Below are 14,982 nucleotides of genomic sequence, written 5' to 3'. Positions count from 1 at the left end.
TTATTTTAGTGACCCACTGAGAAATTTATGTAATTCTAATAACGAGGTGCTATTGGGTCAAATTTCAACAATCAAACTTGGCTCTTTTTTACCATTATTAAGCGAGAGGCCATTTCACTATTCTGCAAAGTAAAATTACAAGTTTTGAAAAAATACTTTTTTTGGTAAGGTTGATTATTTTCCTAAGCCCCTAGTAATTTTGTAAAAACCTGTCAGTTCATAGTAGTAATATATATCTACAAGTGAAATAATTAATCAAATAGGTGAGCTAATTTTAGGGAAAATAGGTCAAAATATTGAAAAACACAACTTCCGAGAAAACGCAATTGTTTGAATAGAATTTACGTAAAATTATATGTCTCGATCGACCTAATGTCAAGAAAAATATTTTACTATTGATGTAGATCTGTTTATCAAAGCTAATGCTTAATAATGTTTCATATTGTTTTTGTTTATTTTTACTGTTTTAGTACTTGGTCTTCGTGTTATGACAGTGTCTCTTTTATTCTCTGTCATATGATATTGTTTTTAGTTTTTTACTTCTTAATAATGTCAAAGCTATAAAAGTTTTTAAAGGCACAAGAACGTCAGGAAATCATTGTAGTCATTGCCACAAAATACAGACCCGGACCTATCCAATTCGACCAGGCCCGGCAGAGAACATTTGGAGAACATCCGTCTGCTTCTCGGAGTTCAACTTGCTCTGTGGAAATATAAATAATCCTGGATATTTTAGTGTGATTAATTTGCAACCACGAGAAAGAGAGTTTTTTTAATTTTTGAGCTCGAAAAATTTGTAATATCGGGTTGAAAAGTTCGGGAACATGTCAATTTTTGTACTTTTTTCGAAAACTTCAAATTGAGCTGTGAAGCCAGGAGATCGTCCTGGAGCGACGCTCTTTTGCAGTCGATAGGAAATTTTATGAAGCTTTCAATCGGTCACCTTCCACTTTGCCCGATTTCTCAACCGTTTTCGAGTTATTTGCGATTTTTGAAAAACGTGTTTTTTTGCTCATGGAAAAAACCGACCACTCTTTCCCCCGATTTTACCATAGATAAAACTATTATTTCAATACGTTATTCGAAGCCAAACTGCCACCCAACGCCTGTGAAATGGGAAGGAAAAGTTGAATTTCCGTGATTAGGTAAACAAGCGGTTATCGAGTGCACAAGCTTTCCGCATCCCAAAAGGTACTACTAAGGAAAGGTAAGAATTGTCGATTCCCTCTTCCCTTTTGAAAAAGTCCTCGAAACAAAAGTTGTAGAGCGTAAAATTTGCGATAACATGACGGTGCAAAATTTTTGCATTCTTGAAAATCGGGAGAGTGATCGGGTTTTTCCACAATCACGTAAAAACCACGTTTTTCACTCAAAAACTCGAAAACGGTTGAGAAAATTGGCAAAGTGGAAGGTGACCAATTGAAATGTTATTAAAATATCCTAACGATTGCTAAGGGACGTCGCTCCAGGGCGATTTCCTGCCTCCACAGGTCAATTTAAATTTTCGTAAAAAGTGCAAAAATTGACATATTCCAGAATTTTTTGTATTTACTGATGAATGAATGAATCTAGGAAAACATTAAAAAATCCATCTGGTTCAGCGTAAAATTTTTTAAAAAACGAGACCTTACGCAGGTCTGTAGGCTGAGGAAATATGCTTTTTCAAAATTGGCAATTTTTTCGTACAAAAACCAGGTGGTCGTTTTTTTTGATATGCAGTGCAGATAAATAAATTGTCTTTGACATTATTTTCATTAAACACCAGTTTGTAATTCGTGATATTCAATATAAAAATACAGCCGTCGCGTGTGCTCTAATAGCCCAGCTCTCTCAACATTTTCTTATTTACCAGAGAGTAGACACGTAGCAGCCAATAAAAAATGTGAAAGGCGTGTTTTTACTGTTTTCCATCTCTGGCCCTACAACGATATTGCATCCATTTCAAATATTCATGGGAACAACAAGTAGGCAAGCTGTTTTGAAAGTTTCGAATTGGCAGTTTAACGTTGAACTCGAATTGACAACTGTTTTCTTAATAAGCAACGGGCAAAACAAATTGAAAAAGTTTGGACAAGCCCTTGTAAACAAAACGAAATATAATCAGTACTGTTTGATAATTTTGAAACTTTATTTTTATCCTTGTTTTTCCAAATCCATGTGATCTAATGCTAACACGGCACGAATGGAAAAAAGTGAAAAATAAAAACCTACAAATCTAAGAAAATCACAGTTCGCACAAACGTATTTAACGTGTAATTAGAATAAAAATAACCAGAAGGATTAACAACTTTAATGGTTATTTAACGCTGATTATCCGTCAGTTCGGAAAACAAAACGGGAGACTTGTCGGGCTCAGAGATAATCAAAATGCTGCTCATAGTCAACGCGAACAAAGTTGGAAACCAACTTATCCTAAGTCTAATTATGAGTCTAAATTTAGAAAAACTTATGTACATTTAAAAAACAAGATTGTACACAGAAAAACTAAACGATATATTTATATGAAAATATCATTATTCAACGAACAGCTATGTTATCACATCAAATTTATTGATGAACTAAAGCTATTACTCTGCAGAACATGTTATTCATTTTTAAAAAATAAGTGTAAAACATTAAATTGTGAAAGTGTGAAGTAGTTAAAAATTATTCGAAATCGTGAGATGCGGTCTGGTGTGATGCAGGTTTCAGAAAAACATTTTCTTTATCGTGCCAACGTTTCGATCTTTATTGAGATCATCTTCAGGGCTCAAAGTGTTTGTCTTCTGTGTAATTGTGCCATTCTTGCATGCCGTGTTGAAGAGACAACCAAGAATGGCACAATTACACAGAAGATAAACACTTTCTGCCCTGAAGATGATCTCAATAAAGATCGAAACGTTGGCACGATAAAGAAAATGTTTTTCTGAAACCTATATCACACCAGACCGCATCTCACGATTTGTGAATAATTATCGACTAACGGTCACTAATCACCACACACGTAGTTAAAAATATCAGACCAACAGGTTAATAGCAATTTAAAGAAATGGATTGTCCCATAAAAAATATTAAAATAAAATCCTGTAAATTACAATCAGATGACGATGGTTTAAGCTCAATTTACAGTGGGATTTTAAACAGCCAAAATAGATAAATGCAAAATTAATGTAGTTTAGTTGTTTATCAGTTTAACGTATAAAATTGTTTTATTAGACTAGAGAAATCAGAGGTTATAGTTTTAATTATTTACTTATTATTAAATTAAAAGAAAGAGCTCATAAGGAATACTAGGTAATTGACTGTCGTTGGTACAATTCCTTTCTCTGGGATTTCTTTGCATCCCAGGTAATGTCTCCATTGAGCGGTTGCTTCGTATTGGAAGATGATATGGCTGTTTTCTCCGTTCTGATGACCTACAAATGGGATCATCATGAATATACCCATGTTGTGTAGGTGTTGTCTCAGATTCCAGTGACCTGTATATAGTCCTATCACTACTCCCAGTTTACCCTTTTTAACTATAGCCGTGAATTTGCCAGGTTTGGTGAGGTATATTTTAGCGTAACCGTACTGGGTCTAACACCTCTAGGGTTATCTATTTCACCAATTATCTTTTTTGGATCCATTCTTTGATCAGATCCTGTGTCTGTTTTTGTCATACAAAAAATAGGTTTACAGCTTATGTATGGTCTGCAGACTTTGGCCAGCGTGTTTATCTTTTTGTTAACCAAAACATTTTTGTGTCTTAGTACCCAAGAAATCATGAGGCTGTTGTGTTTTCCCTGAGTTTGGAGATTTTGGATTCATTCATTGTATAATTTATCTGTTATTATTTTACATGCTAATGCATAGCTGTTTGTCTATCCGATGTTATGAGCATTTTATTCCGGGTTGAAGAATAGAACATGCCACCGTAGAACAAAGTCGAGCCCATCGTCAAGTCAAATATTTCCTCAAGGGTCTCTGACAGTATAAATTTTTAAAAATTTATTATCACTGTTTGAAATTTGTGTTTCCCATTAATTATTGTTTGGTAAATGTTTCCAATTATTTATAAACAATGCGAAACCTTCTGGGAAACCAACAAAAGGGAATTAAGGGATGCTATAAAAGGGTCAAAGGGTGTTTATTTTAGCTGTGGTGATTATATAATCAATATCAATTCTTTACATACTATATTTAGCACAATTTATTAGTTAATGAAGAATTAGGACTGAGAGAAAGGCTTAGCTGAGAATCAATTGAACGACAATGACAATTGTAAAACTGACTTTTTTAAATTTTTGTATGTTTAATTGTTTTGTCGGTATAGTTATTTTTCTTTTAGGAAATAATGGCTTGAAGCTTTCAAGTCTTTAAATTTATAAATAATTTATTATTAATGAAAATTTGTAATGGGGTTAAAGTTATCTATAAGTTTTTTTAAGAGGAGCCTTAAAAGAAAAAAAATCATTCAATTAATTTTTTAATGTATACGTGGTATTTTCTTGCGGTCTACAAAGCCTGCTTACCGGAGCGGTTAAGTTACAGCATACAGCATACAGCATACAACTCTCTGCCACCAAGGGTATTCACAGTAGGGTGGCTAACTAGATAAATGGGGTGCTCCCTAACCGGATTACCACCCGCCACCCGTGGGGTCCAAAGCCTTAACAACGTTTACAAATTCGTACTTGCTTAACCTTCTGCTTCTTTGTCGAATCCAGGGCTTGAATCGTTTTAAATTTTTCCACTCCAAAAGATTATTTAATTGGAAAGATAAATTGTTGCAAGGGGAATTCTTTCAGTTGGACATGACAAATTTGAAAGTATCATACTTTCAGACAAAAAGTACCGTCTTAAAATACTCAATTAATCGTTGACTAAAAAGATTATCAAATAAAAAAAAAGAAAGAGACTCTTGAGATTAATTATTGCGATCTTCCACGTCCTTAATTAACTGCAATACGGACTTTTCCTCCTTATTTTACACCGCAGTGTTTAGTTTTTTGTCTGAAAAACTAAATAAACATAAATTACAAGGTAAATATAATATAATAATAATAATAAAAACCTTTATGCTGTTTAATTTAATTAAATGCAACGAAGAGCCAAAACATGACTTAACTTGACACTTAGAAGGATTACACTACCACCTATTTACTTTAACGGAATTTCAATACACTATCGAACACGTACCTTACTTGGGACTTCACCCAACCAAACAACTTAACTTGAATCAACATACAAGACTAAAACGGAACGAACTGAATAGACGTTGCAAACTATTCACACCACTACTCGACAGATGATCCAACTAAAGTAAAAAAAAATCCTTTGCAAATATACAGCATGATCCTCAAATTTTGGATTTATAGTATCGAATATTGTAAGGCAACGAAGTGTTCCAAATTCCAACGCATCCAAATATTAGAATTAAATACCGTAAGAAAAATTGTAAACCGTATTTGTTATGTATCAAACTCACCTAAAACAGACATTAATATTTCCATTGTTCAAAAAGTAGCGAAGACCATTTCAATCTCTTTCCGCTCATCCCGAAACCTTGGCCCGATAATTCAGTTCCAGTATCATCTCAGATGATCCTCCCCATTTACAGACAAATCACTAAGTTTTCCTCCCGCTGAATGATGCTCATGAAGAACGTACGGCCTGGCGGTACAGCCATTTTGGGTTGGACATGTTCGATTATTTAATGAAAGTTTGTTTGGACTCAAAGATATAGAAATACCTAAAAGTTCCCATCAGTGAAACTAAATCCATGAGCTATAAAAAAATACAATTTGGAGGTCTTGTTCAACATTTTCTGAGATAATCGAAGACTTCAGGTCATGTGGCAAGTTCCTGGAGGACTTATCAGGTTTATCCCATCGAAGAATCAAGTAGTCCAATATTTTCTTAATCTATATAATAGATAATAAAAATAGTATAGTTAGAACAAATATAACAAGTAATAATAGTAGTATTAAATTAAAATTAAATATTAAGTGAACAAGCAGACTAGTTTACCATCACCTATGTAGAAGGAAAGTAAGTAAATTTTCATCTTTTTTAACAAGTTTCAAATTGTAATTGCTCACATGCGGGCCTCTTATAAAGAAGTATACCTATCGCAACTGAACTTGACAGTGATGATGTAGATGAAAATCTAGGAAGAGGGAGTTTAATGTTCCCAAAGCACTGCTGCAGCATACTGGCATTTTGTGTTTTCCTAATTTCATAGTTTAGTTCAACTGACTCAATCCTATTTTAAAAATCGTTAAGACATTGGCTGTCTTTGCTACAATTCCTTTCCCTGAGTTTTCTTTGTAACCCAGGTCATTCTCCATTGAGAGGTTCCTTCGAAGATAATGTATGTGGCTGTTTCTTCCTTCTCCTGAACGTATAAATTGGACCATTATCAAATAGTCCCATGTTATGCGCATGTTTTCTAAGATGCCAGTGAAAGGTATAATATTACTACCCGTAACGTAATCATACTGTGTCTAGCACCTCCAATGTTTATCCAGTTCGCCTTTTTTTTTTATCCATTCTGAGATGAAGGATTCTAGTTTGTTTTTGTCATCACGAGTATAGTTTTAGAGCATATACACGAATGCCTTGCAGATCATCCTCTGACCAATTTGTCTGCCTTTTTATTATCCAAAACTCATTGATCCCCTAGTACTAAAGACACCATCTTTTGTTGCGTTTCCCCATGTTTTGGAGAGTTTAGATGCAATCACTGTAATTTTTTTTACATGCTAATGCTGTTTGGCTATCTGCCGTTATAAAGTTTTTTTTTGTTAGTGTAACTTTTTTAAAATATTTTCTATGACACAAGTGTTGATGGCGTGCATTTCAGCTTGACAGACTAAGATGTTCTTCTCTAGTAAGTTCGATTGCTCATATTTTGAGCTTGTACAGAAATTCCCGATCCTGTTCTTTCTTTTTTTTAGCCATCTGTAAATGTTACATTGTATCTGATTTCCTCCTGATTTCTTCTCCTCCTTTGCAGTCTGTTGAGACTTTATAGGATGTTGTAAGTAATGTTTCCGGGATTATGTAGTCAGTCCTCTTTTCTAGGAATGGATGTTTGATTTTGTTAATTATGGTTGTGGCATAAAATATTTAATCTTTATCCATTTTGATTCTTTTTGGAGTCGAAAAAGCTTTTCCTTGCTCCTTCGCGTATAAATATTTCTAATGGATGTAAGTTTAGCATAATTCTATTATAATTTGTTGTTTTCATTTCTTCTATGATGCATAGGTTGGTATTTCTTTGTATGCTGCCTAATATTTGAGTAGCTGCAATTGAAAATAGTTTAAGTTGAACCAGCACTAGGTCCGACTACACTTGCGGATTTTTCATGTTCCATATTTAACCCCTTCTGTTTTGTAATATAGATTTTTAATTTTTTTGCATTTAAGCGAATTGTAAAATTACGAAGTAAAAGGCGTAAGTTATAGCATGTTCTGTTAGTGGGTCTTTGTGATAAAAATGATGTAACATTTTCCTTGTCCTTTTTTTGTATTTTGCAGCAAATAACTTTATATTTACTATTTTCATTAATTAATTCTACTGGTTGAATTAAGTTCTAAATGAAAAAAAAGTTTAGGACGAACATTTAAATAGTTCAAAAATATGCCCAAGTGTATACATATATCATATGAAAATATAGAAATATCATATATCATATTTATAAACCAGCAGACTATTATATTCCATTGGTTACAGGCTTACATGCAAGTTGTAGTTTCCAAGTAATTTGGATCATAGGATTTGTGATGGTGGATTAAATTTCGATTGCGTATACAGTTCGGCCCGCTATCGGCCAAATGAATCTCCATTACTTCTGTCATATATCAGGCAAAAAGAGGTGGGTCTGAAGGGTTCATTTACAATGAAATGCCGGCCAATTTTGTCAAAACACAGATTCCGAATCGACCGACAAAATGCATCCTTGGAGGAATATCGGCAGTTATTGAACAGAACAGAGGTTCGTATTTAGTACATTGCTGTAGTTCCGTTTTTTTGAGTATCTGTACGGTTCAATTGAATTGAAAAGATATGTTTCCGGTCAAAAATGCATTGGTATATGAAAATATATAAAAAGATACGGTTTCGAGGAAGGTTTTGGACAAGATTAAAAAAAACTTAAAAATGATAAATTTTTAATAAAAATAACCGTTTATTTAGACATTCCGCTAACTAAACTATGTGATTAAATTGCTTGAAAAATTTAAGATAATTTAACATCAAACCGGTAGACGAATTATTCAAAGTTTTGATAGCAATATTTAATTTTCTTACTATGGCAGGTAAAAATTTACTTTATGGATATAATACGTATCTTGGACATACAAAACGCATGCGTTAAAACCTTTTTGTAGAAAGTTGAGTTTTTATAGATTTTTCACATCTTTTTCGAAAATTCCAAAAATTGTCATAACTTTGACCGGACTTTACCATTTATCCGTAGACTGTACAGAGGTTTTGGATATGTGTACATATAATGCCGCCCTCCTAGTCTCTGTAAATAACTCAAAACCACAGATATAAAACACACAGATTGCTATAAAATTCGTATTTAAAACATTCAAAGTTTGCTTAAAACGAATGCAAATTGTGGTAATAAAATATAATTTTTTGCTACTTTACTGGCAGCGTCTTTTGGTTCTTGCCCCTTTTTGATATATTATTCTGTATATCTTGTCTCATAATATATATATTTCTAGCTTGCAAAGAAAATGTATTGTTAACAAATGAAATATTGACCTATATTATAATATCCTTGCAACAAAATCAGATAACAATATTTTAAAAAAATTATGTAAACTATTTAAAATATTTATTCTCTGGGCTCCTAAAGCTCATTCGCAAGAACGCTTGAACAAATGTCAAATCCCATAAAGAGATAGATAGATAGATAGAGAAACAAGAGAGAAAGAGAGAGAGAGAGAGTGAGAGAACGAGGGAGAGAGAGAAAGAAAGAGAGAGAGAGTGAGAGAGAGTGAGGGAGATAGAGATAGAGATGTATAGCTAGATAGATAGATAGTGTGTGTGTGTGTGTGTAAAAGAGAGGGAGGGAGGGAGGGAGAGAGAGAGAGAGAGAGAGAGAGAGAGAGAGAGAGAGTGTGTGTGTGAGAGAGAGAGAGAGANGACAGATCAAGAATTTTAGATAAAAATAAAGCGAAATCGAAATGTGCTTGTGGTTTTTACAAGAATTCTGTAGCCAAGTGCAACTTCCAGTGCATAGTCACGAAAGGCGAATGTGTAATTACAACCACTATGTTCATGATAAGCCATGTTTTTCAACGGACTGGTATAAATAATTTATACCATTTGTTTAATCTTCTTTGTTCTGTGGGAAAATACAAGTTGCCTAATTTTATTTTCAACAAACACTTGGCGATTTATTGTTCGTGCTTTAATTGAATGTTCGCTCTAGTTATTCAACCGTTTTATGCTTCCAGTTGAGATGTACAGTTGAAATGAATAAAATTAAATTGGACTAATCTCTTTTATTTGTTATAAGAAGTTACTTTGAAGGAATTAACACAATAATTTCTATATTCATAGCATTTTTAAATAATGATACTTTCTTTACTTATACATAGATGAACGACGTTCTTGAAAATTAAAATTTAAATCTTAATCAAATGAAATTTATAAACTGCCAAAGCCGTTCAATTATTATAAATAATTATTAACGAAGTTTTATTTGAAGATAATAAATTAAAACTGGATCGAATGAGAAAACGGTTAAGGCTGAATATTTTTTCTCCTAGTAAGGGTGTATTCTTTAATTTTAATTTTGATTCCCCGAGGCCGTAAATATTTAATTAGAAGTTTAAGCGCTCGTTGGGTCTTTAATCTTGATTACTCGTAAGTTGACGCAGATTTAATTATTGTGAAGAGTGCGAATAAACGGGAGAGACTGATGGAGAATAAGTGATTAACCTGGCATTCGTGATAAGGCCGATCAAGAAAAAGGAAGAATGGCCTCTTGCCGTAATGCGGAATAAATTGCCTTCCACCTTTAGAAAGAAAAATATACGGCTTCGATACCTTCGACTTTAATGGTACTCTGTAGTTTTAGAGCAGACTTTACTGTTCCAGATTCATGTTGATATAAAATTCAGATTTTTCGTTCAATCATTTCAATCCCAACTTTCAAAACTTTTCGATTTTCATAACAATGTTTTAAATTTTTAATACTAACTATTAACACTTTCCAAAACTATCAGCATTCAGCACGTTACGAATAACCCTTAATATAAAAATATACTGAAAGGAAAAACCGGGCATTCGTATTTTGTTATTTATTTTAAACTATATATATTTTTACATACTTATTGTAATTAATAACCAAATTAAAAGAGGTCAAAAATTTATGAGTTTTAATTAAAAAATTTTTAATGATGATGCTTTGAAAGAAAATTCACCAAAACCCGGAAAATCATATCAGTGATGGAATAAATTTAAATAACAATTTATAACCTATTTTTGCTCTTAATAACCTATTGATTTGCGGGCTTGTTGTCTTTCAGTATATTTACCCGTATCACATAAAAATATGTGTACATCTTTCCAATTGCGGTGTTCACAGCAAGAAAGGACATGTACGCTTATTAAATAAAAGTATTTAGTACCTAGTAAATAAAAGTACTATCAAGTATCTTTATCTATATGACTCACTCGCTATTATTATCTATCCCACTGTTAACACTATCTATCGATCTACTGCTGCTATCTTGCTTATAATTTTCTGTCTGTCTCTGTTCTTTCTCTGAATTTATCTCACTCCATATACTCCTATCTATCAATCTCAACATCTCACTCTCTATCTATCCATCCATCTATCCATCTATCTACCTATCTATCTCACTTTTTATCTGTATGTCTCTCTTTTTCTCTTTCTATCTATCATAACACTTTTGTAGTGATTGACGCTAAGTTCAAGGAACTTATTTTCTGATGCATTCGAGGCCGTTTTAAAGTCTTAAACTTTTTACCTACTTCTAACTTTATCTATTATCATTTTCTCTGTTTCTTTCTCTTTCTCTGCATTTATCTCACTCCATACCACTTCTATCTCTATCTATCAATCTCACTATCTCATTCTCTACTCCTACATATATCTAGCTATCTATCTCACTCTTTTCTGTCTGTTTCTCCCTTTCTCTCTCTCTCTCTCTCTCTATCTATCTATCATAGCTTCTTTTATAGTGATTGACTCTAAACTCAAAGAACTTATTTTGTGATGCATTCAAGTCTATTTTAAAGTTTTAAATGTTACTTTTTACCTACTTGTACTTTATCTCTTATCATTTCCTGTCTGTCTCTCTTCTTTCTCTGCATTTATCTTACTTCATATACTCTTATCACCATCCATCCATCCATCCATGTACATACATTTATGATACCCACCCAGTGATTACCTCTAAACTCAAAGAACTTAAGAACTTATTTTCTAATGCATTCCACATTGCTTGTTACTTTTTTCTGCATGGGCAAAAAACGATTTTTTTGAAAAAAAAAGACTTTTTGGAAAAGTTTTTTGATTAATTTTTAACTAGTTTAATGATCTTTAGGTAGTTACTCGTCTATTTAATAAAATGTTTGCCAATCGGACCATTTTTATTGTCTTTATTATCAAACTGATTTTGTTGTTACAATTTATTAATTCTAAGGACACAAAAGAGCCAAGTATATTTGTAATTTTTTTAATTGAATTTACGTTTAATGTTCTTAGATTTGGGTACATGTTTTTTTAACTTTTGTTTTTCTTTGTTTGCTATCTTCCCCAAACATTGAAATTTTAATTAGTCTCCCAGATTGTTGATGTTTTTTCCCAACTTTGTTCAGATAAGGAGAGTGTTGCTTTAGTTTACATATCTATTGGTTTGTTCAGGACTTCAAGAGTGCTTTACTTTTTTTTAAAAGATGGTTTTGAATTTGCTTTTTATTGTAGACAAATTTTTGTTTTAGGAATGGGATGACCAAGTTTACGGATTGGCCAAATATTCCAATATTTAAAGATTACAAATTTTTCAACCAAAGATTTTTACGACTAATTGTTTCTACTCCTTCTTATGTAAATAATAAAACACTTCGAATAGAAACTAGAAATTATAAACGTTTTCAGGGTAAATTTCAAGATAACACTAACAAAAAACAAAAAAATACAATTATCCCATGCCCCACAATTATTACATCGGCGGCTGAATAGAAAATGGATAAGAGACCTCTTAAATAATTAAAACAGAGAATCTGCCAATGGGTAGTTTCTTCTGTAAGCCGGTTAAGGTCACGTGCAAAAATTAAATCTAATAATCTAATTTGTTGGCTGTGTATAATTATATATCTCATGTTATATTGTTATATATCTTTTTATATTTGGTTTAATCTAGTTTTACATCAATTATAGAAAAAAATACTGAAAAAAACTTGTAATTTCAACTTAACTAACGTCATGTTCTACTTACTACTTATTCTGTAATATTAATATGAGAAATAGGATGCTTTTAGTTAAAACAAACCAAAATCTTGTAATTAATGCAAAAATGTAATATTGTAAATTTATTCAGGCGCTGATGATGGTCTTATAAAGGCCGAAAGCTTGGCAAGTGATCACAGAGTCTACATTTTTTATAACCTGACTAGAAACCAGATCTCATACACATATAATTATACAGTTTAGATATAAATAAATGAAGCATAAGAAAAAACTGTTCTAGGACTTGGATGTTGAGGGTTTCGGATGGGGTACGTAAACATTTTTTGGGCGGTTGACAAAATACATCATGCTCGACTTCGTTGCGAAATATTGTTTGTTTTGCTAAGGAAAAAGAGAAAACCCAAAATATGACAAAGACAGATAAAAACATCTGTTAAAAACCCATCAATTTCAGTTTTAAGAATGTGTCGAACTGGAATGTTTACCGATAGAGTGGCGCAGTGGAGCGAGGGTGGTTGTAACTAGATTCTGCTTATTGATCTGCTTCTCTCAATGCGTCACCGGAGGAAACTAAGCCTCAGCTAAGTATATGGGCCAACCTTGTTTCTAGTAGATCGCCGGCACCTCCTTATACCACGTGTCTACATTTCAGCCCAATTACACGCCCCCGTGGCCCCGTCTTCCCTCAACGGTGAGCGCTGACAGATCAAAACGGGAAGCGCATGTCGTTTCTTGTTTCTTCTTGTAAAAGATAAGGCGATGAAGTTGTCTACCTTTAAAAAGGATCTTGTTATACACATGAACACCTAATCGGGTTGTTCCAAATTACTGTTGATGAAAGTACAGATTTAAGTTAGTAGATTTATAGGTTTCTTTATTTCAAATGACTGTAGTATATAATTTTTTTCAATCTTAACTAAAATGATATAAATATTGTAAAAATCTATTGTTCATATTCTTCATTTTTCGTTAATGAAGCAGAAGAACAACTGTAGATTGATAAACTGTTTTTACATTCAGCATAAATTGTTTCTTTAGGTTTTAAAACTGTTAAGGAGTTTTATTTTTTCTATATAGATAAATTAATATATTTATCATCACACAGTTGTTATTAGCAACCATGTATCTGTAGCTATTTAATCGTTGTCTGGGATTATTCTGCCTTGCAAATTAGTGCTTACAAGGATCCGGCATTATCTTACATAATTTAATGAAATTACACCACTGTTCAAATAGGCTTTAAAAACTTTCTTTCTCAAAGGGCTAATGTATGGGTTTGAACACCTCCTTCAATTCAACCTTAGATTAGAATTAGCATCTAAATTAAATCCTGGGCCCTCTCCGCCAATGGAATGAGTAAGGAAAACCTTCCTTTCATTCACATGCCCTCTCAAATGTTTTTACTTTCAGAGTGAATTTTTTAAAAGAAAACATTTGCGTTTGTTTGTCTATTAAATTTTATGGTTTATCTAGGTAGTTTCTGAGATTTTTTTAACTTTAAATTTTACTGGTTTCGTATTATAAAACTTTTTTTTGTAACTTTTTTGTAACTTAACTACTTAAGAAGCACATTCTTCGGGCGTGTTTGAACCCGAATCCACATGTTTTGCATCGAATTCCTTTGCCTTCGGCTCGATGGATTTAAATCACAAGATGGCGACGAGGATTATAGATCCCTCCTTCGATAACCATTTCCCGCGAACGACATATATCAATCTTAGGGCATCAGGGCGTCCCAAAGGTTTAAACGGGGGGGGGGATTGGTACGCACGTGGCACCTTCCCCGACCAGGGTGGTTTTGAATTATGGCAAAAGTATTGCCTCGAACCGATGGTTAAGCCACTAGAAATGCACCCTTTAATATACAAGTATACGACCATGGCCTGACGGTATATTGCCCTTCTTAAGTGGTTGCCTTACTTCCACATGGGATCTTTCAGAACAGTAAAACCCTAAATTTTGAAGCGGAAAAAAGTCTAAAACATTAAAAAATATTTTTAGTATTTGCTTAAAATTTTTTTTTAGGATTGTCTTTATGTATCTGACGGTGTTTTTAAGTAATTTTCCGAACACTGATATTTTTTAAACACAATTATTAAAGTGAGCTTTCAATGTTTCGGAAGAACGTAAATTAATAAATCATTTTCATATTTTAATAATTTTTTCTTCTCGAACGCCTTTTGAATTTCTTGATATTGAAACAAATGGTTACAAATTTATAACAAAAAAATTTAAAAATTGATAACACCTAAATATTTACTTAAAATTATGCAAATATTAAAAGGTTTACGTAAAATTTTATATGAAATTGCAAATCCAAGCCTTAAATAAACAAATATAATACATAATGATGATAATACATATTTTAAACAACGGGTCAAAGCTATGATTATGATTGTCCACCTCAGCTTTCTCGTATAGCTGTACAGCTCCTAGTTATTTTTGGATTTAGTGCTTGATTTCCATGATCTTTTAGGACTTCTTATCTAAAACTATGGCTTCCGGTAAACACCTTTTTGCATTTTTGAAATATTGTTTTGTCCACTGCAACCAATAT

The 14,982-nt window shown here is 32.7% G+C and overlaps 1 protein-coding gene across 9 annotated transcripts in view; it reads left to right on the top strand.

The window, feature by feature from the left end:
* Window positions 1–14,982, top strand: part of LOC106662796 — a 371,911-nt gene that overhangs the window by 35,125 nt on the left and 321,804 nt on the right. Inside the window, exon 1 of one of the 9 annotated variants that reach the window (XM_024230163.1) lies at window positions 12,857–13,116. The exons of the other annotated variants lie outside the window; for them this stretch is intronic. The gene's annotated coding sequence lies outside the window, so the exon portion shown is untranslated. Of the gene's footprint in view, window positions 1–12,856; window positions 13,117–14,982 lie in introns of those variants that run through there. 9 annotated transcript variants of the gene reach the window in all.

The sequence above is a fragment of the Cimex lectularius genome, unplaced genomic scaffold (assembly GCF_000648675.2).
Source record: "Cimex lectularius strain Harlan isolate CLEC.00 unplaced genomic scaffold, Clec_2.1 scaffold73, whole genome shotgun sequence".
NCBI lineage: Eukaryota > Metazoa > Arthropoda > Insecta > Hemiptera > Cimicidae > Cimex > Cimex lectularius.
The sequence above is the reverse complement of the archived record's forward strand: the minus strand, read 5'-3'. Positions and strand labels throughout refer to the sequence as shown.